The sequence below is a fragment of the Mustela putorius genome, unplaced genomic scaffold, assembly GCF_011764305.1.
Source record: "Mustela putorius furo isolate JIRA1106 unplaced genomic scaffold, ASM1176430v1.1 tig00000874_pilon_pilon_pilon, whole genome shotgun sequence".
Lineage (NCBI taxonomy): Eukaryota > Metazoa > Chordata > Mammalia > Carnivora > Mustelidae > Mustela > Mustela putorius.
In genome coordinates, this window is record NW_025421505.1 from 2,043,342 (window position 1) to 2,067,776 (window position 24,435).

The 24,435-nt window shown below is 39.9% G+C and overlaps 1 protein-coding gene and 1 long non-coding RNA gene across 5 annotated transcripts in view; one reads left to right on the forward strand and one right to left on the reverse strand.

Annotated features, from left to right (window-relative positions):
* Positions 1 to 9,804, reverse strand: part of LOC101683655 (SLX4 interacting protein) — a 179,868-nt gene extending 170,064 nt beyond the window's left edge. Inside the window, 2 exon segments of the mRNA XM_013055612.2 lie at positions 7,583 to 7,629; positions 9,387 to 9,804. The gene's annotated coding sequence lies outside the window, so the exon portion shown is untranslated.
* Positions 9,805 to 9,922: 118 nt separating this feature from the next.
* LOC106005667 lies at positions 9,923 to 23,111 on the forward strand. 4 transcript variants are annotated; one of them, XR_006608384.1, is made up of 4 exons: positions 10,647 to 10,744; positions 11,462 to 11,582; positions 18,327 to 18,411; positions 22,881 to 23,111. It is a non-coding gene; the product is annotated as an uncharacterized LOC106005667 (long non-coding RNA). The 4 variants fall into 4 exon arrangements; XR_006608383.1 differs by having other exon boundaries at positions 11,462 to 11,570; XR_006608385.1 differs by lacking the exons at positions 10,647 to 10,744; positions 11,462 to 11,582 and adding an exon at positions 9,923 to 9,941.
* Positions 23,112 to 24,435: the final 1,324 nt, after the last annotated feature.

A 24,435-nucleotide genomic window follows, 5' to 3' on the forward strand; every position in this document is an offset into this window, starting at 1 on the left:
GTCAAAGCACTCTGGACATATTTCAACACATAAATAACACTTAAGTTGAATGTATCACGCAGCCTAAGTTGAAAGAGTTATAATACACATAAACTTGTAAACAAAAGATCAAAGTGTTTCCTCTTAAAAATGGGCAACAGATCAGAGGTATTGTTAAAGTGTAGGTCATAAATGTGAGTTTTTCACTGTGTAATTTTGTTTTTAAAATACAGATATTCTAATATTCATTTGAATGGAAAAGGTATTTTTAACCTCTGTATTCATTCAATTTTAAATCTGGTAACATCCTGAGATTTTTCTAGACTTGCTTTACTAGTCATCATAAACACACACACACACACGCACGCACGCACTCACGCACACACGCATCTTAAAAAACTACTTCCCTAGGCCTAAAGTTCAGTGCCCCGGGGTTTAGAGCATAACGTTAAGTATTGCTTATCAGGGGCACCTGGATGGCTAAGTTGGTTAAGCATCTGCCTTTGGCTCAGAGGTGATGATCCCAGAGTCTAGGATAGAAGCCCTGTGCCAGTGGAGAGCCTACTTCTCCCTTGCCAACCCTCAATTTGTTCTCTCTCTCTCAAATAAATAAATAAAATCTGTGGGGGGAAAAAAGAAGTCTTGCTATCAGAGCTTCTAACTGAAGTCTAAGTTCAGCAGAATTTTTTAGTTTATTGCCTGATTTTAAGAAGTTCAGGACAATATCCAAAAAGATCAATTTTCCAAATATCTGAAATATACAATTTACATAAGTATCCTGAGAAGTTAAAGTATATTATAAATCTTACAAATTACATCTCATCCTCTATTCTGCATTCTTGAGCCTACTTTCTCTGGCCTGAAAACAGTCATTCTTTTCACAAAGAGGAGACTTTGATAGAGTATGACCCCACCAAAAATATGTGTGCATTAATGTCTTTCATAGAGACAGAAAGATCCTAAGATCTTTAAGAAAATTAATTTGGGGAGGGAATGGAAGTAGATTAAACATTATCACATGATTGTCCTGTCATTTAAATACAGAGCAGAGATAAATGCTAATAAAGAAAGTCAGTGACCTTCTAGATTATTCTGTGGGAAAATCCAAGGCATTCTGAAGTTCACATTTGTCTTCCTTTTAGATTTGCTGGACTGTGTCATAAGGCAAAGCAACTACCCCAGATTAAGGAGGCTAGAAATTAACTTCAGGTTTCTAATCTCTGGATTTCGAATTTTATCAAGAAAGTTACTATACTTCCCTTTTTCATCTTAAAAATGTTTGCTAACTATGGGAGCAGAAACAGAAAACAAAGACCCTAGGACTCCTAAAGGAACAACCATAATTCAAAGAATGAGAAATCATTTCATTCCCTCTCCCAATCTAATTTTATCACCAAAAATACCGCACAAAACCCAAAAATCAGTATCAAGGAAGTAGCCACAAACTTTAACAAAAATACCAAGGAAAACTAACAAATGAACAAAGATCTTGCTGTTGACAAATTAGATAAAGCTTAAGACGGCAATGTAATTGTAAGGAAGAATCAGCTTTTCCTATTATTCCTATGATAATTTTGAATGCTCAGCTTCTAAAAAAGGAAAACAAAACAAGGCAAAAAACAAACAGGGAAGCTCCCACAGTGGAAGTGATGCAAGTAACAATAACAATAATGCAAGTGACAAAAACATTAGGACTTTCTTTCCTTTTGTCTTTAAATGTAGGTCAAATACTGAAATCCTCTACCAAAAATAATTCTATGAAATGGTACTACCTTTCAGTCACTCTACACCCTTTATCCAGCCAGTTGGCCCAAGGTCTGGGCCCCTCACTTCCTGCTGTGTGCACAAAAAATCTTCACTGATCCTGGCATGGGATGCTTCACTAGTAGACAAGGTCTAATTTTTATTTAATACTTAGTCAGAAACAGATACAGGCACCTGCTTTTGGGGGCAGGCACAGTCTTTAGGTTCTAGTAAAACAGACGTGTGTTCAAATCCTGCCTCTTCAAGTGATCTCAGACAAGTTATTCAATTCCTCTAAGTCTCCTGTTTTCTTATCTATGAAGTGGGATAATAATGAGTGTCTATCTAGAGCTCCTGTGAGAACTAGATAAGACCTGACAGGTAACACTTGGCAGAGTTTCTCAGTGGTGGTGATGTGGGAAACAAAGGCAGAAGAACAATTATTAAGTTTCCTTATACTTACAGACATTGACAAATCCTTGAAACAGGCAAAGTGACATTCGTCTAGAGATTCAACTGCCTCAATGTTGCCACTTTGGCAATCTTAGCCCAAGCCCCAGGACCCTGTAAGTCTCCTTTTTTTTTTTTTTTTAAGATTTTATTTATTTATTTGAGAGAGAGAACATGAGCGAGGAGAAGGTCAGAGAGAGAAGCAGACTCCCCATGGAGCTGGGAGACCGATGCGGGACTCGATCCTGGGACTCCGGGATCATGACCTGAGCCGAAGGCAGTCGTCCAACCAACTGAGCCACCCAGGCGTCCCTGTAAGTCTCCTTTAACATATAAAAATACCTTTGGAAACTTTCCTTATCTCTACCCCCAAGATACCTGTTGGCAGTCATCCTCCAAGCATATGGCCCACCGATACAGATCTGAAAGGTCTCATGACTGAGTTTTTACCAAACAGTAATAAATGACCTTTTCCTAACAGCAGCTAGCCCCCTCGGGATCCTGAAAACCTTGCCTCCAAATACTAGCAATGCTTACACCATCCCTAACCCCCTCCCAACTTGAAAGTCTATAATGAGCCACTTCTTATGACCCAAGTGCAGCTCTTCCTGCCCACATGTCCTGTTTCCACGCTATAAAAAAGTCACCTTTTTGCACCGAAGACGTCTCAAGAATTCTTCCTTGGCCGTTGGCTTTGAACTCTAACATCTTTTTCTACATCAGTTCCCTGGTCTATGTTAACCATAATCATTACAAACACCGCAGGCACAACAAGCACCTAATCAACTCACTTCTTAACTGCAAGCCCCAAGCCATACTCTGATAAGGGTCTTCCAGACACCTTCACAGTACAAAATACCTTTGATAATCATTAACATAACTCTATTGAAATCTCATCCTTTCAACATGAAAACTATAGAGATGGACTGCAGATCTTTGGTTGCTAATCTGGGGATGGGAGAGAGTTACTACTAATGGAGCAGCAGAAGGAAATTTTGGCAGGGAGTGGGGGAGAGGTGGGGAGATAATGAACTAGTCCTGCATTCTGACTGACACCGTGGTTACAAAACTCAGTGCACTGGTCAAAATTCATGAAAGTGTATAACAAAAACTATGAATTTTACCATACATAAATTTAAAAATAATTTTTTAATTGCAAAACCAAAATCCAAACTTTTCTAACTAGAGAATCAAGAGTGACACTTAAATATCTAAGATATTCTAACAGCAATATTTTACATATTATCCTATAACTAACAGAAGTCAAATCCAATTTTAGTTACCAGCTCTAATATATTCAAGCACAAAACGTCAATGTCATAATAACCAGGAGGCACTGCTTCTTTATAACAGAAGCCAAGACTTTAGAAATGTACTTACACCAATATTAAATGAGCAGTACTCTCCATTTAGATTCTCTACTCTGTTGCCTGATGGGTAGGCTTCTTAGTGTACATCCATTATTGTTTTCAATCTCCAGAAAGTAATATACAAACAGTAGGCTTTAAAGATTCAACACAGCTTACAATGTACATATCAAGAGCTCCAGCCCACTAAAGAGTCAATGCATGCATTTTGCATTTTTTTTTCAAAGATTTTATTTATTTATTTGACAGAGATCACAAGTAGGCAGAGAGACAAGTGGGGTTGGGGGGTGGGGGAGCAGGCTCCCTGCTGAGCAGACAGCCCTATTTGGGACTGGATCCCAGGACCCTGAGATCATGACCTGAGCCAAAGGCAGAGGCTTATTAACCCACTGAGCCACCCAGGCACCCCACATTTTGCATTTTTAAAAAGCCGTAACATGATTCACTCAAAAAACATTAATCCATAAACTAACAAAGGCAAAGGTAAAAAAAAAAAAAAAAAAAAATCCCACGACATACCCATTTTACCATTCCCACCTCCCGGTTTCAGTATACACAGAAAGCATGGATACCAAATAATTGGCCTTTTTTTTCCCCCAATTCAAAGAAGCTGGAAAACAAAGCAAAGTGAAAAGAAGTACTATGAAAATAAGAACCACTTCAAAGTCCTTCTACTGGTGAATGTATAAACAAATTACAGGACCTCTAGCAAGAAAATACTACCTAGTGATTAAAGAAAAAAAATGAATATTGGGGTGCCTGCGTGGCTCAGGGGGTTAAGCCTCTGCCTTCAGCTCAGGTCATGGTCCTGGGATTGAGCACTGCAGTCTCTGCTCAGCAGGGAGCCTGCTTCCTCTTCTCTCTCTGCCTGCCTCTCTGCCTACTTGTGATCCCTCTCTGTCAAATAAATAGATAAAATCTTTTTTAAAAAATGACTATTGATACTTGAAACAAAGAACATGCTCAATCATGAAAAGAAACCACACTCTCAGAACTCCCACCAAAAAGAGCATTTCTTTAGATAAGCTAGGAAATGCAAACTTACCTATAGTGACATACATCATGACAGAGAGCAAAAGAGTGGTTGCCTGGAAGATAGTGGCCAGAGGGATTATAAAACAGCAGAAGGAAATTCGAGAAATACGGGTATGTTCATTTTGGGGCATATACCTTGACTGTGGTGATGTTTTTACCAGTATATCCATGTCAAGCACATCAAACTATAAACCTTAAATATGTGCACTTCACTGTAGGGCAATTCCAGACATACCATAGTGATACTCCTGGTTCAATGCCACACCACCACAATAAAGGGATTATCACAAGGAAGTGAATCACATGAATGTTTTGGTTCTCAAGTGCCTATAAAAGTGATGTTTAAGACCAGGGGCGTGGAGCATCTTGGAGGTGGTGAATAATAGCTAAGCAAGTCTACAATAAGAAAATGGCCTCCAATAAAAAATACGTTGCAAAAAATGAGAAAGAAACAGAGCGGAAAAAGTAAAAAAATAGAAGAGGCAGAGCCTGAATTTGTGGTGGACAAAGTACTGGACCAATGTGCGGTGAATGGGAAACATTTTGTAACCGTGGATAAACCTGTGTTTCTGGGATGCTACCATTTTCGGTAACAAGAAATAAATCACTTAAGGGGCACCTGGGTGCCTCAGTTAAGTGTCTACTTAGGCTCTGGTCATGATCCCAGGGTCCTGGAACTGAGCACTGCAGTAGACTCCCTGATCAGCAGGGATCTGTTTCTCCCATTCCCTCTCCCTCTGTGCTAATTTAAAAAATCTTTAAAAGTAAAAACAAAAAAATTAAAGAAATAAATCACTTAAAATTAAATCAAAATTTTTCCTGAAGCCCTAATCTTTCAAGTTTTGTAATTAATTGGACAATTTAAATATTATGTAGACAATTTAAACTGGACAATTTATAAGAAGCCATATCCATATCTACAGTCATATAAATGCAAGTTTATTTGCAAGATCCCAAGAAAGAAAATTTTATCACCACCAATGACCTCCCCACCCAAATGACAAAAACTAGACAAGTCCTGGTGTGTTTTAATTAGGTAAGCAAAACTTAAATGGACATTTAAAGGTTCTTTCTAGTGAACCATTCCTTTTCACAAAGTTGAAATCCCTGTGACCAGTCCATAAGCAATACCCGACAGTAGGTGATGACCATAAATATTCATTCAAAATGAGGCTAACAACTATTAGTCCTGAAATTTACTGATGCTTCTAACAGAGACTAACAACAACTGCAAACATATATCTGCAAAAGCATGAGTCTAACACCCCAAACTCACAGACTATCAGAGACCTGTACTGCCTAAAAGCTCATGTTTCATGGAATGTCTAAGGCTGTGTTTGTGAAAATCTAACCATAATCAGAACGGAAGAGATGCTGGCAATTTAGCACCTGCTAGAATAAATGAGTGGACAGACTTCAATAATCTGAATTCTTGACCTGTATGTTTTTTCTTTATCCCAACTTACTCTTTTTTTTTTTTTTCAAGATTTTATTTATTTGCTTGAAAAAGAGAACAGAGCCCGCAAAGAGGCAGAGAGTGAGAAACAGACTCCTCAGCTGGGCAGGGAGCCTGATGTGGCCTGATCTGAGGACTGCAGGGTCATGACCTGAGCCAAAGGCAGACGCTTAACCAACTGAGGCACCCAGGCGTCCCTACCCCAACTTATTCCTGACATGTAGTCTCAGTCTTCTCAATAACTGAGTTACTGATTCAGTAGAAAATGGGAAAAACAGTAACTTTGTAGTCAGAATGTTATCCAACTGTATACTGTTTACTTTATTGTAAAGTAGTCAATAAGGTTTTATATTCCTTAAAAAAAGTGATGTTAAATTATACGATTATCGATTAAACGTGGCCCAGCATCATGTTGAAAAAAACTATGTATATACCTTAATTTAAAAATACCTTATTACTGAAAAGTGTTAACCATCACCTGAGCTTTCAGCAAGCTGAAATCTTGCTGTGATCACTGATCACAGAGCACTATAACGAATATAATGAAAAAGCATGAAATATTCCAAGAATTACCCAAAATGTGACACAGAGACATGAAGCAAGCAAATGCTGTTAGAAAAATGGCACCAAAAGACTTGTTCAGTGCAGGGTTGCCCTGAACCTTCAATATGTAAAAAAAAGACAGTATCTGCAAAGCACAATAAAGCAAGATATGCCTATAATCCTCAATAAGGCTGTTAAAAAAGAAAAATACCATTTAAAAAAAATATGTGGGGCACCTGGTTGGCTCAGTTGTTAAGTATCTGCCTTTCACTGGGGTCTTGATCCCAAGGTCATAGGATCGAGCACCACATCAGAATGCCTGCCTACTGGCAGGAAGCCTGCTTCTCCCTCTCCACTCCCCCCCCCCCCCCGTGTTCCTCTTTCGCTGTGTCTCTCTCTGTCAAATAAATAAAATAAAAAATCTTTTAAAAAAATAATAAAAATAAATTGTCTTCCTAGTACATTTAGACCAACCCCCTCTCTTCCCAATGGGTACATGTCCTAAACTCATGGAACTGTAATACCTTTTCCCTTAGTGATTTTCATGAATGAACAAAACTTTAAGAACCCAAAGATTTAATTATAATAACAAAAACAACGATTAATACATATAGAACTGTAATCACCCACCAGATATTGTTTGTATTGTTTTAAGCAATCTTCTATTATTAACTTATCTAACCCTCATAACAACCCTATTTTAGGAGATTAAAGCAGTTAAGTAATCTGTTCAAGGTCACACAGCTAGTATGTGGAGGAGTTAGGCTATGAATGCAGGGCATAAAGCTCTGAAGTTCATTCCTTTACCCACTATACTCTACTGGCATACGCAACACAAGATTCAATACGTAACAGTCAAAAGCAGTACATATTATATTTACCCAACACTTAAGCATTTGCTGCATTTTGAAAAACTCACGTAAGGATAAATCAAAAAACTACACAACCTTCATTCTTTTCCAAATTAGTAAGTGGAAAAGAGACAACACAGAAAAGCTGGACAACTTACCGAGCACATAGAACAAATAAATGGCAAGTTGACTGGTTCCTGGGAAGCTGGGAAGCGTTTAAAAAAAAAAAAGATTTTATTAACTTATTTATTTAATTACTTGATTTTTAAGTAATTTTAAGTAAATCCATCTGGAATTTTTAAAAAATCTAAACACAGCATGTGAAAAACATAAAAGTAATTTGCTGTTCTTTCAAACACCTTACTTGTTCGTAAATTCCAATCACAGGGTCTAAAACTGCAGATATTGGCCGGGAATCTTTTTTTAAATTATTACATTTCTCATTAGAGGAAGACGAAAGAGAGCAAGATGCCACAAAAAACTTCGGTAAAGCATGGCCCAAGGTTTTCCAAGTCAGTATTGCACTGTTGAACATGTGCAGGCTTTTGAATTCAACTTGTAATAAATTAAAAGTAAAATATGCACACAGGTGTTGCCATGACAACAGTTACATAATAATATACCAGACTGATAAATTCTCAATGTTTTAAAAGACTAAATTGTTATCTAGACATCAAGTTGGTGGGTAAAAAACACAAGAAAGGGGTGGCCAGGTGGTTCAATCCGTTAAGGGTCAGACTCTTGGTTTCAGTTCAGGTCATAATCTCAGGCTCCAGAGTTCAAGACCCCAAGTCAGTCTCCACTGCTATGCGTGGAGACTGACTTGGGGCTCCCTCTCTTCTTCTTCCCCTCCCTACCCCTCTCTCTAGAAAAATAAATAAATAAATAAACACAAACAAATGTAAAAAAGACAAAAGGCCAGGAAAACATGTCATATGTCATACGTCTACTGCATGGAAAACATGGAATAAACCGACAATATACTGTGAACTGTTCAAGAAACACAGGTTGAAAAGAGGCATTCTGTATCTTGAGTTCATGTCCTGAATTAATGCTCCATGAATTTTAAGGTACACTCCCCAGGAAAATTCTGATTCACTGTATCTTAAGATGGGATCTGAGACTAAAGTCTCTAAGAAACTCCCAGGTGATGCCAAGTACTCAGCATCAGTACTTGTGATAGGCCACACTTAGAGCAAGACTCTAAGTAACTTGAATATTGGTCATAAAATTAGCCACCTGGCCTACAACTACGGTGGCATCTAGGATCCAAAAAATAAGTGTCAATACAGTTTCTCCCTAGTGCGGGGGGGGGGGGGGGAGGAAGGTGAGGAGGAGGAGATCGAGGAAGAAGCAGGGGGATACTTGTCATATTCCAACAGTGCTAACAACCACATAATATCACCTGCCCCAGCCTAGTAGCTTTTGAGGTCAGACAGAATGCAAACTCCAAGAAAGAAAGGAATTTTGTCTTGTTTTGTTTTTCAGTTTGGTTTGGTTGACTGCAGAATCTTTAGGGCTTAGCATACATTAGCTACTCAATAAACACAATGAATGAGTGAACGGGCAGTATATACAAACACAACCCATACCCATGTCCTAACCTAGAAATGTCTGAGAAGAGGCTGTTTTTCTATAAATAGTCGTGGGCAGCCACAGTTTGATACAAACAGCTGGCCCATTCAGTTTACTCCATTTCCTCGGGCCCCCCCCTCAAAAAAAAAACCCAAAAAATTCTCCAGACCCAAACTTTCCACTTTTATGCCTAGGTTTCCTGCACCGTTAGGTTAACAACTCTTTAGCACTTTGAAAACAATGAAAAAAGTTGAAAGCACAGGGAAAAGAATTCAGAAAAGGCTAAAAAATCAAAATAAAAAAAACTCGGGGAGTGGGAGGAGGAGGAGATGGGCAAATAGTTCAAGTGAAGGAACACTTAGGTTATCAGGAGTTCCACGTTCTTACCTATGATGGTGGCAGGGTTTGGGTTCGGGATTTTATTAGTTTTGTTACTGTCCAGGGTCACTGGTGGAGGAGTACTTGGCTGAGGAAACAGACTAAACAGGGAGCAGGCTCTCAAGCCCACCTTCAGCTGCTTTGGGGATTCAAGCTTCGGCCTTACTTCCCCTTTCCCAGAGTTTCCCCGCGCGTTGGAAAAACGCCGCCGCCGCCCAAACGCAAGATGATCTGAGCGGCCTCACCCTCTGCTGAGGCCAAAACCAGGACTTAAGATGGCGGCGAAACACTGAGGGAACAGGAGAGCGCGAGGAATCTGCCCCTAAAAATAATGGCCTCCGCCCATTTTTCAAAGAGAGCCCAAAATAAAAATGGCGCCCAAGGCCGGCTATTCAGAGACTAGGAGCGCCGTGAATATGATTGGCTTATAACAAATCACGGTTACCCATAGTGCTACACGGCGGAGATGATCGAGAGAAAGGAAAAATAAAACCTAACGTTTCTGTGGCTCAGAGCACCTTGATACCGGAAAATTACAAGCACAAGAATCGGGTTATAAAGAAGGTCAGAAAGCAAAGGTGGCTTTCATAATGCCGGGTAAACTTTAAAATAGAAATACACATAGTTTCCTCCGTAATTCTTTTGAATGCTACAGAAAAACAAAAGTTTTGTCCCGGAACTAAGAAGCAAGATGGGTAGACACCGCCAAAATTATCTATTTTGTGAAACGAAAGAGTTGGAGGACTCCCGACCTCCTCAAAAACCCCCATAGGAACGGCTATGGGCAAAAGCTCTGTGAAAGCGACCAGCTCTCATTTGCGCATGTCCACTTTCCAACCCGATCCAGGGACGTGGTGATGAGCCATTCCTTTTCTCCTGGTTTTGGAAGCAGATGTAAAAGAGGGCGGGGAAATAGCGCCAAAAAAAAAAAAAAAAAAATGAATCAGGCGCCTTGTGATTGGTCAAATCTGGGAGGACAGTGTGTTGCGGGGAACCGTTAACTACTTTGTCATTCAGTCAAAAATAGTTCCGAAGCGCGCGCCATAAGGCGGATACTGTACCCTAACACATCCAGTTGATGTTATATAAATTCTTTAGTTTCAACTCCTTTGCAGAGACTGACGCCGAATAAGCTCCGGCCCCGGCTCTTTCCGGTCTCTGGCAAACGCTTTCCGGGCTGAGAGCCTCACTAAAACCCGGAAAAGCGGATTCTCGGCAGCGCCGGAGCCAAGCACAGCACTGCGCATGCTCTGTCTCCAGGCGCGGTGCGCCAAGTTGCCAGGACCGGCTGCGGCGGCTGCGTGTGGCTCGGCCTCTGGGGCCAGCTGGTGGCGGCGGCCTAGGGAGGCTCAGCGGCTGGTGGGCAGGTGAGAGCGCTGGAACCTCAGGTGGAAAAACCTGTTTTCTGCCTGGCCGATGAGAGGGGAGGTGGGCTTGTTGGTGCCCCTGGCCCCTCTCCGAAAGGTCACTGATATCTTCGCTGAAGGATATTTGGGGGCGGGGACAAAGAGGAGGCTGGCCCCTTAGAAAACTAGACACCTTCCCGTAACATAGCCATAGGCAGTACATGTTTGGTAACGGAAGGAATGTGGATGGCGAGGAGGTTTTCCAGTCGTGTGGGTAGAGTTCCAGGTGCAGGCCCTCCTCCCTCTCCCGTCTGCGCGGCCACACCGTGGAGGAGCTGGAAAAGGTGTTCCCCGTGAAAGCACCGTCTGCACCTGCGCTGCCACCTGCTAGCTGGAACCTGTGATGCGTCGGTCCCTCCTTCAAGGAAGAGGGCACTGTGCGCCCGTGTCAGTCTGGGGGGTCAGGGCCACTCTCTGACGTGGAACTGGACGTCAGAACTGTTGTACAGCCTGGTTGGTGGCCACCGTGTGAAAGCAGAAGCAGGACTCACAGGACTTTTGACGTTGTGGGGATGAAAATCTTTTTGAGATGAAAAACTCCTGGGTCTGTATTCATCTTTTTCTCGAATAGGACCATGTCCAGATACTGTAGCTGTTACAGGGGCTCTCAATTCATTCGCTAACTTGGTCAATTTATATTCATATATATAATTTATATTTATATTTCTTCTCTCTTAGTTTCTGAGCTGAGTTAGCGGATACAGCAGTGACCAAGACAGACCTAGTCCCTAACCACATGGGGCCTGTATTCTAGTGATGGAAGAAGAAACAAGAAACAAGTACCCTGGTAATGAACAAGGTGCTTCCAGATTATCCTAGGTTGGGTTCCATGGAAAGTGGACTCTGAGGAGGAGAATTGAGGGCAGGACGTTTATTAGGAAGGACTGTTTTGGATCTTACCAAGGAATAAAGGAGGAATTGGCAGATAGAAAAAGTTAAAATGCAGTGCAGTCCCTAGGGAACTCTGGTGCTAGTTTGTCCCTTCAGGGGTGTCCCAAGTTGGAGGGAAGGGCCAGACCTTTATACCTGGACAGTCATTGGATGCCTGTTGTCCTGAAAAGAAGGCCTGACTTCTGCTCTTTTCAGCCATGTCAGTCCTGGAAGGAGACTGACAACTGAGGGCTGTCTCAGCAGTCCCAAGAGCTAGGGAAATAAGCCTTTTATTCTTAAGGGGGATCAAGGTGGCACATCACAGCATTCACCCAGAACAGGAGGGCTTTGAAGGTAATGGTGGGATGTGTTAGGGAATAATGGGGGTGGGAGAGGGAAGAAACTGTAGACTGGGTGCTCAGAGAAAGTCTCTGGGTAGAACATCTGAACTAAGTTGAAGCACAAGAATGAGCCACCCTGTGTAAGACAGGGCGAGGAAGATGCTCCACTTTTTGTTATGTACTGAGAATATAATGGAGAAACAAAACAAATGGCTGCTACCTTCTGTTACAGTGGGTGGCTGTTACTGGCTTTAATACATACTGACTCCTGCTATAACTAAAGATGGAGTACGTAAAAATAGATGGAGACTAACAGAGGAAGATAGAGGAGAAACTGAGAAGTCCAGAAGTTTTGAAAAACTAGTCAACTTTGTGAAGACTTTAAATCTCTACAGTATTTTTTTTTTTTGGCTCATATACAGCATTTAATCATGCTTTATTTGGATTTTGCCTTTCTCTTCTCAAGCTTGTATTCTCTTTGAGGACAGGAACCATGCCTTATTCATCTTAATTGTTCCACAATGCCCGCCCACCCCCACCAGCCTATTGTCCTGCTAGCACCTAACAGAGACTAAGTAAACATTTGAATAGAATCAATCTCACTCGTATTTGGAATGAAAATTGATAAGCCCTAAATATATATTTAACCGAAACACTGTTTTGGGATCTGTCTTTACAATATTCCTCAGTTTTATAAATTATAACCCAATATTAGTTGAAATATTAGATGATAATACACAATTGCTTTGGTCAGACAGGAATCTCCAGAAGTGCCTGTTTCTATTAATTTGTATTAATACAAAGATAATATACTTCCAGTAGTAATAGTTGCTATATATTGAGTGCCTCCCACAAACTGGACACTGTACCAAGCAATAAATACATAAGTATATACATAGTGATCTTCATAACATAGCTGATATTACAGATTATTAAATTGAGGCAGCAGAGAAGTGATTTGCCCAAAGTTATAATTAATTTTTTTTGGATACAGTTGAGATTCCCATCATTACTTAATGCCTTTGCTGTTAAGTAACAAACATGCTCACTCTCCCTCTCTCTTCAATCTTTTAAAAAAAGTAAACATTTCTGAATATATAGTCCACTAGGACTCTTATTAAACTGTTACCAAAGAAACAAATTACTCACCCTGTTTTTGTTGCTTTGCTCTGAGTTTTCCCTGTTTCCTTCACAATTAGCTTTCCTGGCTATCAATGTAGGGGTTTACCTTTCCTGAACTGGAATCTGATTACAGATTCAGCCCCCTCTAGTCAAAAGAACCCCCGAGGGCGCCTGAGTGGCTCAGTGGGTTAACACCTCTGCCTTCAGCTCGGGTCGTCCTGGGATCCAGTCCCACGTGGGGCTCTCTGCTGAGCAGGGAGCCTGCATCCCCCTCTCTCTCCACCTGCCTCTCTCCCTACTTGTGATCTCTATCAAATAAATAAAATCTTTAAAAAAAAATAAAATAACCCCCGAGATCTCAGAAGCTCTTACATGAGAATCGGGGTATTTACTCACATCGAGACTAACAAACTGCCCAGGGAAGCAGGCCTCCTTTATTCATTCCAGTCCTCTCCTGTTCTTGCTATACGTTAGGCTGGCTCTATTCCTTTTGAAATAACCAAAACAAGAGTAATAGCTAATAATCACTGAGTCCAGACTAAGTGCCAGGTATTGTGCTAACTTCACAGCAACCCCGTGATATGAAGTCATTATTACGCTCATTTTACAGATGATAAAACTGAGTGACAGCGAGGTTAAGAGACTCATCCAAAGTCACAGCTAGTTGTGAGGTGCTGAGGTTGAGATTGAAAGCTCAGGCAGTAGGATTCCACAGTTCATCATCCCCTTCATAACACCACACGACAGTGCATTCTTACTAAAATGACTGGCTCTGCTTTACCTTTTGAAAACTACTAACCAGGAACTAGATTCTGGTGAGCCTCTTGTGCTATATAAAGAAATTTTAGATTTCTTCCTCTAATAAAAATATCACGAATGGGGGCACCTGGGTGGCTCAATGGGTTAAAGCCTCTGCCTTCAGCCCATGTCATGATCCCAAGGTCCTGGGATCAAGCCCTGCATTGGGCTCTGCTTAGCAGGGAGCCTGCTTCCCCCTCTCTCTGTCTCTGCCTGCCTCTGTGCCTACTTGTGATCTCTGTCTGTCAAATAAATAAATACAATCTTTAAAATATATATATATTTAAAATATATATATATATATTATAAATATATAACGAACAGCTTTTAAGCAAAGCATAAACCAAACCAGATTTGGTTTTGCAAGATGGCTGTTAAGTGGGTGGAGTATATTTAATGCAGAGCAAACTAGAGCAGTGGTTCTCAAACTTTAACTTAGAAAACACAGATTACTGGACCCCACCTTAGAGTTTCTGATTTGGTAGGTCAGAGGCAACCCGAGAATTTGTATTTCTCATTCGTTGATGATGCTAGGGCTACTGGTGAGGGGACCACACTTCGAGAGCCCCTCGGATTATAAGCAAGGACGTCATCTGAAGTGATAAGGATCTGGACCGTGACTGTGGGGAGAGGTTATGTGAAATTATCATGTCAAATGGCAGGGCTGGGGGACTGATTTGAAGAGGAATACAAAGAAAAGGGCAGAAACCACTATATTCAGACTTCGGAATTGAAAGGCTTAGTAGGTTTTTTTTTTTTTTTTAACTGAAACTATAAATAATAAATAAATAGAGGTAGAACAGCAGTTTGGGAATGAAAGAGGATTCATATGTATACGAAATGAGTTCAGACTGTGGGTACAGATAGAGGTGAACCATAGCAGTTGGACACATGGTTTGAAGATAGAACCATCCTGAAGGGATGTACTGTAACAGAAGCTTTGGATGTGAATGAGACCACCCAGGGATGGAGCACGGGAAGCCACCGACCAAGGACAGATCTTTGATAAGGGTGAAGAGGTGGATGGAAACCGAGGGACCATTAAAGGAGACTGACAAGGAACAAACCAGAGTCTCAAGTACTTAAGGGAGTTTCAGGAACACATCAGAATGCTTCAGAGATCAAGTAAAGGGAGAGATTGGTGATCGTCACAGTCAGAGCAGTTGCCACAGAAGGCAGAACAAAAGCAGATTAGCTGAGTTTGAAAATGGAGGTGGGAAGTGACTCTAGGAAAAGATTTGTTTTTTGAAAGGGCAGTGGCTGGGAAAAGTGTAGCAGCTGGAAGGGAGACAGGGAAAGGGCAGTTGCTTTAGGAAACTTGTTTTGGTGCTTTTCAGTAGGGAAAAATGGTCAGGTTTTGTGGAGGAGGAAGAAGACCCATTATAAATAGTGGGAGGTGGGAAATGTAAGAGAGGGATAATGGAGTTAGAACCCTGCAGAGACAGCAGGGAATGAGGCTAAGATGAGAACTGAGATTGACGGGTTTTTACATGTGAGACGGGAAGTCAAGGGTGCTAATGCCTGATAGCCACCGTTTCTTCTGGCCATTAGCTTAGTTGCAGAAACAGAGGTGAAGAGTAAAACAGAGCTCTTGAAAAGTGATGAAGATAGAAATCACGTTTTTAGGGATTCAGAGCTAATTAGGGGTACATAGTCACTGCTCTAGCACCAAGGGGCCAATTAACTGCACATTTAATATGAAACAAGCTGGCTTTCAGCATGATACCCACTCCCTTTCCCCCACCAACCTCAGCATCAAATGGCAGCCAGGTGTAAAAACAAGGAATGGAAAGGTTGTAGTGTTGTTTTATAGCGTTTATACTTAATTAAGTGTACTTAAAAGAGAATGCATCTAAATATACTTAATTTAAGTATAAACTCAATAAACAACACTACAACCTTTCTGGTTATTCACAGCCTGCAGTAAGCTAATTTTCTCATCCTCATTAGTCCCTAATCACTCATTCACTGTTCACATTTTGGACTGCCGACATTTAGTAAAGCGCCCATATACAATCAGTGATGCTTTCAGTATATTACTTACTCATAAAGACGTTGAGTTCACAGAAATGGGGGAGGTAGCAGAGACTATAAACTACTTATACATAACTATGTTGACCTTCATGTGTTCTTGACTACTCCTGACCAGCTGTGCTGTCAGCATTATAGCTACTGGGTATAGGTCAAGCTGACCTTGAGGCAGTGGGGAGGGAAATGTGGTAGGATTTTGCCAAATGGAAACTTTAGAACTCAGGTATGATCCATTCAGTTCAACAGCCCAACAGTAATGTATTTGATTATATGTTTTTACAAGATGAAAATTCAGCAAAACTGTGTTATTTTAGGTGATAAAGATAGAAGATGGGAAAAAAGGAAACTGGTGATCTCTCTAGTATGCCAATCAGTTGAATAAGCATGGAGACCGTACACAGACCTTCTAATGTGTACACAAAAAGTGCCAGCATTTGAACTGCCATATTAAAAACTTCGGATATTTTTAGCGTCAGAGATTGGAGTTCAGAAATGAAGAATTCTCAAGCATCTAAGCCAACATTGTCATAAAAGAAAAGGCATTATATAGATCCGGTAAACTTCATCACAGTCACAGTCACAAGATCTGGGATAATTGATTGTGTAATATTCTGTCTAATGTCCTCTTCACATTTAAATTATATTCAGGGAAGTTTTTAAAAATTAATATTTTTCAAATACTTTGAGCAGAGCAATAATGGAAACCTGAAAAGAATCTACCTTACACTATGTCCAAAAGACCAGCAGATGGCGCCTTGCAAGCCCAGTAGGCAAAATGATAACCTTTTCTAGAATATTTCCTGCATCCAGGTTGTTGTAGGCTTAATTTAATAATGGCCAATAACAAAACTTGATGATTTTAATTGACATGATCCTACATGGGCAGAATAAACTGATAGCTAGAGCTAGGCTGTTTAGGATTTTGTAGGAAGCCTACCTGTCTTTCTGTCCTTTGCCTTACAGACCAGTCCTGTCACCTAGAAACCTTCACTTAGCTTGCAATATAACAAGCCGCAGCAACCCTGTGAGAGGTCTCAGTGGTAGAAACTGAAGAGATAATAATTTCTGTAATACAAAATAGGGGGAGGGAAAGTTGCTACTTCAGACACAGTAATACCTTGACTTTAAACAATATTTGTGCTGTGAAGTAATATATCTCAGTGTTTTCCTTTCTTAGCCTTGATATTTATGTGCACTCGGGAGATTACAGTTATTTTATTAAGGTGGAAATACAGCAAGCTTCTCCCCATTCTGTTCATTAACTCTTATTATTCATTCTGTATATGGAACTAAGCTGAAGAAACTGAACTAAAATTAGTGCAGCTAATCTCAACTATTAGTAGGTCACAGATGTGTATGTGGAGGATACAGACTAATTTTGGACAAGTTGACACAAGACCACTGTTAACCTCTTACATACCTGACATGAGAATCAGAAGAACATGCCAGGCTTAATACATTAGGATAGGTGACCTCAGTGACTCTTAAAAGTGTGCACAATGTACTCAGAATGTTCTTATCCATTATCATGCACTGGAAATTCTGATTAACTCTACTGCCAAAGCTGGGTCACTAATTCTTGACTCTGGAAAATAGCCTAAAAGAATACCAGCCAAGACTTTAAGGACTCCAAAATCCAAGCTGAATGCCAGTTAACTGACAATAATCTTGGAATCAATCATTGTTTCGTCATTTATAAAGTGGCCTCATAAAACTGCTATGAAAACAAAAAGATAAAAAATGTGAAGCCTTTCGAATAATGCAGGGTACGTATTTTTGAAAGGAGTATATGAAAGCTAAATCTGTGTTAAGATTGTCTCTAAATGGGATGCCTGGATAGCTCAATTGGCTGAGCCTCTGCCTTTGGCTCAAGTCCTGATCCCAGCGACCTGGGATTGGGTCCCACATTGAGCTCCTTGCTCAGCAGGGAACCTGCTTCTCTCTCTGACTGCTGCTCCCCCTGCTCATGCACTCTGACAAATAAAATCTTAAAAAAATAAATAGTTTGTCTCTAAACAGGTTTTAAACTTAACAGAAGGCACTTCGATGAATAAAACTATAAACGCTGTTTTACTTGACCTAAACTTAGTAATTTTGTAACTCTTCCTTTCTCTCATCTTTCCAAGAGTTCCATACCTTCTTTGTTTCTTTAGGAGTGCATTTAAAGAAGATTCAGAGAAGATAAGAAAAAGGCAGTTGCAGGTACCAAAGGGGTAAAGGACGAGGAAAAACCATTATGTTCTTGTTTCTGTTGCTGCTTTACTCCAAGCACACTTGAAAAGCTCAGTGAATAAATAACAAAGACTAATTTATTTTTAGGGATCAACCTGTTACTGCTCATCAAACCTGATCATTCTGAGTGCATTCTTGTTTTGTTTCAGACTCAGGAATCTCTGGTGTCAGTAAATAGTTCCCATCTCATTTGGAATGACTTGCTAAGTGTTTTGAGGGAAGGACCATCTCAAGGTAAGTTGTATTTAGCTTAATTTCCCAAATTGAATTTCAGTATCCCTTATGTTCAGCACCACGAACCTTTGTAAAAGTCAAGGTTTTAAAAACAACTTGTAAATTCATTTGGAAAATGAGTTAATGAAGAAATGTGGTAATTCTTTATATTATCCTGAGAAGCAGCATTTAGAGACTGTAAGCAAGGACTCTGGAATATTTACAAGAATATTTGTAGCCATAGCATATTTAGCAATAAAATTAACGTTGAAACAAATCTCAAATTTCTATCAGAGAGCCATCCAAATCAGCTTATCTCCATATAATAAAAAGCTACGCAGCTATTAAAAATGATAATGAAAATTTCTATTCTTGAGGGAAGAAAAAATTATAAAACAGCAAGTAAATTGTCACATTTTTCTCAAAACCAAAAAGATGCCAGACATTTTTAGCATTCTTATCCTTATTCTATATTTTCTAACTTTAAAAAGCAAACTTATATTATATTAGAAATAGCAGGATGATGATTTTCATTTTGAAAAAAAAAAAAAGTCCCACAGAAGAATTGAGAAAAGGTGTTAAAATTGTATCCCCAAAATATGTTTGGTTGTATTTTAAAGATCCATAAGAAGATATGAACAAAATAAGGAACACATAACCTCACTACTACATGGAATGTTAAATTTCAAAGCTATGCTGCCTTTTTCTTAAAACTAATAATGAGCCTTATTTAGTAAAGTCTAATGTGTCTTGTTCTGGGAAGTTGGTTGTTCAGGTAATAATCGGATACATGTGATGTGCTAGAAAACTATTAAATCAAAGAGATTAAAGTTACTGTACCATTTTAAAAGATTGCTAGTTCCATCTGGTTTGATGGAGATGGGCTATTATACATATAATGTGGTAGTGTTTTTATGTGGATTAAATGTGAAAACTCTAGAAGTCTTTTTCAAAGTAAAAAGCTTTATAATCCTGATCCTGATCATCTTCCAAGCATCTCAGAGTACAACAGAATAATCAATGGAAAATAGTTACCTACCTCCCACTCCCATTAGCCAAATCAATATATGAGACATAGAGAATTTGAGGAAATGGGGATGTGTACGTGTTGCGTAAACATTAAAGCAATTAATCATTAGATCAGTCTACATCATTTACTAACCAGAAAGTCTGTTACGGGGCCTCAGTAATAATGGCCAATAATGAGTTTTCAACCAAAACAGGTAATTCTTATATTTAACCAAGCCCAAATGTAGAAAAAGATGTATAGCTCCTTAAGTCATCCTAATGGAAACAAATAATAGGCTGTTAAACACAATGTAAATAAAATGGAATGCCTCCCTTGTCCTTAACTCTTAGACGACCCAAAGAGTCAGCTAACTTGATGCTAACTCTCTTTTCTATAAGCTGTTTCCCTAAAAGTTTTGTAATTGAGGGAAAAGCTGACAAATACAGAATTAGGTTAGTGATCATGGAGGAGTAAACTGTGAAAAGAAGAGATGCCATCCATTAAAAGTAATGTGACTTGGGGTGCCGGAATGGCTCAGTCATTAAGCAGCGTCTTGCCTTCAGCTCAGTATGTGATCCCAGGATCTTGGGATCTAGCCTCACATCAAGCTTCCTGATCAGGGGGAAGCCTACTTCCCCCTCTCCAACTCCCCCTGCTGTGTTCCCTCTCTCACTGATTCTCTCTGTCAAATAAATAAATAAAATCTTTTAAAAAGATGTAATATGACTTGATAACTTCATGTTTAGAGTGTCAGAGGTGTTGGAGTCACCTTAAGTATTGATAAGACCAAATATGAACGACGGTATCTTTGAAACCTTTAATTGAAGATATTTTGTGGACAAAACATCACATCAGTCAACACAAGCCAGTTAACTGGTACAGCCTCTGTCCTTCTGTCTCTGTGAAATAATCCTTACTATAGTTCTTCCCTCATTACTTCCAAATCACCCAGGGTTTTACTGTATCCTCAAATCTCAAAAGCATTTTGTATAGTGGGCTTCAAAATGAAATTTAATGATACAGTTAATATAACATATATAAGTATGTTCTATCTTTGGAGAAAAGAGGTATGGTATGGTCCTAAAGAGGTATGGTCCCTAAAGGTTGCAAAAAGTACATAGGATACAAGAGGACTTTAGAACCAGAAAGAGGGGGCACCTGGGTGGCTCAGTGGGTTAAAGCCTCTGTCTTCAGCTCAGGTCATGATCCCAGGGTCCTGGGATCGAGCCTCACATCGGGCTCTCTGCTCAGCAGGGAACCTGCTTCCCTTCCTCTCTCTCTGCCTGCCTCTCTGCCTACTTGTGATCTCTGTCTGTCAAATAAATAAATAAAATCTTTTTAATTAATTAATTAATTAATTAATTCTAGAACCAGAAAGAGGCAGGACACCTGGGTGGCTCAGTTGCTTAAGCGGCTGCCTTTGGCTCAGGTCATGACCCCAGGCTCCTGGGATTGAGTCCCATACCGGCCTCCCTCCTCAGCAGGGAGTCTACTTCTCCCTCTGCCACTCCCTCTGTTTATGTGCCCTCTGACAAATAAATTCTTAAAAAAAAAAAAAAAAAGGGGGCGCCTGGGTGGCTCAGTGGGTTAAAACCTCTGCCTTCGGCTCAGGTCATGATCCCAGGGTCCTGGGATCGAGCCCCGCGTCGGGCTGTCTGCTCCGCGGAGAGCCTGCTTCCTCCTCTCTCTCTGCCTGCCTCTCTGCCTACTTGTGATCTCTGTCTGTCAAATAAATAAATAAAATCTTAAAAAAAAAAAAAAAAACCCACACAGGAAAAAGGCATAAAATTCTTTGTTACAAAGTAGACCATTGGTTTTTTTCCATCTAATAGTGTAAGTTTTACAACAAAGTCCTTATAAAATGTGAATTTGGACACTGGGTTAAATGATTTCTATTGCTAGAAACGATATATGTACAAAGAAATGACTCTAAATTTTGTTTTCTTTTGTTTTTTTTGAAGATTTGTTTATTTAGAGAGCATGTTTGAGAGCAGGTGGTGGGGCACAGGGAGGGAGAAAGAGAATCCCAAGCAGACTCCCCACTGAGCAGGGAGCCCCATACAGTGTTCAATCTCATGACCCTGAGATGATACCTGAGTCCAAATCAAGAGTCGGATGCTGAACCAACTGAACCACCCATGTGCCCCCATTTATTTTTAATATATGTAGAACACTGAGATAGTTAAGGTGTTTAACTCATTAGCAGTATATTTTAATCTTGACTTAAAGGGGAAAGAATAAGTAAATTCTGTTTAGACAGTGTTCTAGTGACAGTCATACAGTTATTGTAACGTAAATGATTACATGATATTGAAACTCATATATATGCAATTGAACCTAATTCTTAGTATATTCCATAGATGATGGAACAGTTTGTACTGTCTTTCTGTGCTCAGAAAGGAACTTTAAAAATGAGCACATTCATAGCATCACAAGTCTATAAGCTAATCACTAAAGCCTAATGAGAATCCCTTAAATTAAAAAGTATAATTAGTCTTTAGAGGTTGTCTAGACTCGAGTTCCCAAACCCAACAGATCATCAAAACCAGACCATCATGCTTTCCAAACCAAAGACCAAGGACAGGAATCTTTTTTTTTTTTTTTTTAAGATTCCATTTATTCATTTGACAGAGATCACAAGTAGGCAGAGAGAGAGAGAGGAGGAAGCAGGCTCCCCGCCAAGCAGAGAGCCCAATGTGGGGCTCTATCCCAGGACTCTGGGATCACGACCCGAGCCGAAGGCAGAGGCCTCAACCCACTGAGCCACTCAGGTGCCCCAAGGAATCTTTCTAAATACAACCTACCTTTGAAAGTACTGGCAGGTTACTACCCCCAATTTCTCTGTGTAAACTGGGTAAAGAGTAAACCCTGTAGGGTAGAGTTATTAGTAGTAAAGGTAAACACTAAAATCCTGTGCTTCAGGACATAAATTGAAATGGTATTAATTCCTCCTAACCCAGAGTCCATTCCAGTATTCAGTTGGAATCCATGCATGACTGTCCCAATCTCCGTTGAAATACCGTCACTTACATGTGTCGGAATACAAAATCTAAATTCTTAGTGCATACTTAAGGATTACCATTTGATTCTTCTGTTAAAATTCTGACTAAATGTATTTTTTAAGTCTAATTTTACTGTGGCTCAGAGAATGTATAATTAATTATATAAAGAAAATGACATCTATGCCTGAGGATTTCCAAAGACTTATATAGCTTTTCTAGCTAGTGATTTGGCTCCTTTAACGATTTTCAACTAAAAGTTTGTATTGCTTTATAAGTTTCTCAAGGCTGAACTTCCCGCTATCCCTTTGAGCCTATAACATATCCTTTTTTGTTAATTAATATTACACTATATTGTACCCAAAAATGTTTAATAGTCAACTTTCATTAGAGTGCAATATTCTACTTGTGACAGTTCACAGATGTAACTTGAGGGAGCTGTTTTTTGTTCTTACCTTCTTTGCCTATTGGCCTTTTCCTAGGTGCACTGAAGCTAAAGTACTATGAGCTTTCAGAACTTTTGGAGCAACTATAAAGTTCTGATTGTTATGATACCCTTAGTTGGATTCATACATTTGGGATGGCATAGAATCAAGAGCAGCCCTGTTTTCCAAATGCCCAACAAGGACAACGTCTCTGCGCCGGATAGTCCAGCATTCGAATATCCTAAGAAGAATCACACCGAAGGGAAATAGCAGGCTTGGAATCTTCAGGTAAGCTCAGTTTAATCTGGTCAACCAAGTGGCATGTTCCAACAATGGGAAATACAGTCTTTAAAAAGTACAGAGGCGCTTGGGTGGCTCAGTCAGTTACGTGTCTGCCTTTGGCTCAGGTCATGATTCCAGGGTCCTGGGATTGAGTCCCACATTGGGCTCCCTGCGCAGCCCAGAGCCTGCTTCTCCCTCTCCCTGATGCTCCCTCCACTTTTGCTCACGCTTTCTTTCTCTCTCTGACAAACAAGCAAAATCTTTTAAAAAAAAATTAAAAACATTAAAAATTAGAGCTCTGAAAAGAGAAAGCTTAAGTGGTAAATTACCTGTTGTTTTTATGATGACTCACTGACACAATATTATTCTGCAGTTTCTTCTAGAAGTTTGTTCCATACAGACCTTGACAGTTGCCTCACAGAGTCGTTTGGATGAAAGGAGGACAGTCGATTACTTGCCCTGTCCTTTTCACTAACAGTGTCACCAGGATCATGAGTGTGTCCAAAAGAGCAGTTGTCTACTTGCCACAAATCCATCCCAGAGCATACAAATCTGTAACTTGCAGAAGTTCTCTCCTTTGTTATTACTGTTCTGTTTCTTCTAAGGCAAATAAAACTAACTATATCTATTTAGTATCTATTTTTTTTAATCTTTTTTTTTTTAACTTTCTTATTTGAGAGAGAGAGACAGTGAGCACGAGCAGGGGGAGGCGGAGATAGAGAAGCCTCCAGCAGACTCTCCACTGAGCAGGGAGCCCCACACCTGGCCCAGTCCCTGAAATCATGACCTGAGCCGAAGGCAGACATAATCGACTGAGCCACCCAGGCACCCCTAGTATCTAACATTTTACCTTCAAAATAATTTACTTTTGAGAGTCACTGAAATAAGAGAATATAGTTACATTATTCAGGATTATAATCCCTTAATTACAATTCCAAAATCCAGAAATTTCCAAAATCCAAATGGTTTTGTCATAACTCCTTTGGTAGCAAAACTTGACCTTAACACACAAGGAGGTTTGCAGTCTTTTTTCCACTCAATATGGATATTTAGTTTCACTGCAGAAATACTGTTGAGTTTAATTATGAGTGTTATATTTATATTTGTTATGGGTATTAAACAGTGTATTTTGATTATGGGTACTAGACACTATATTATTTTTCTAAAATCCCAGAAGTTCTGAATTATGAAACTCATCTGCCCCCAGATAGAGAACTGTGGCCCTATAATTGTGGAGCATTTTCTATCTTAATATATCATTTTGACCTTGTGTTGAGTAATAATGTGCTTCAAACTTTGGCATAAGGTAGGTCATTTTAGGGTCTGCTTC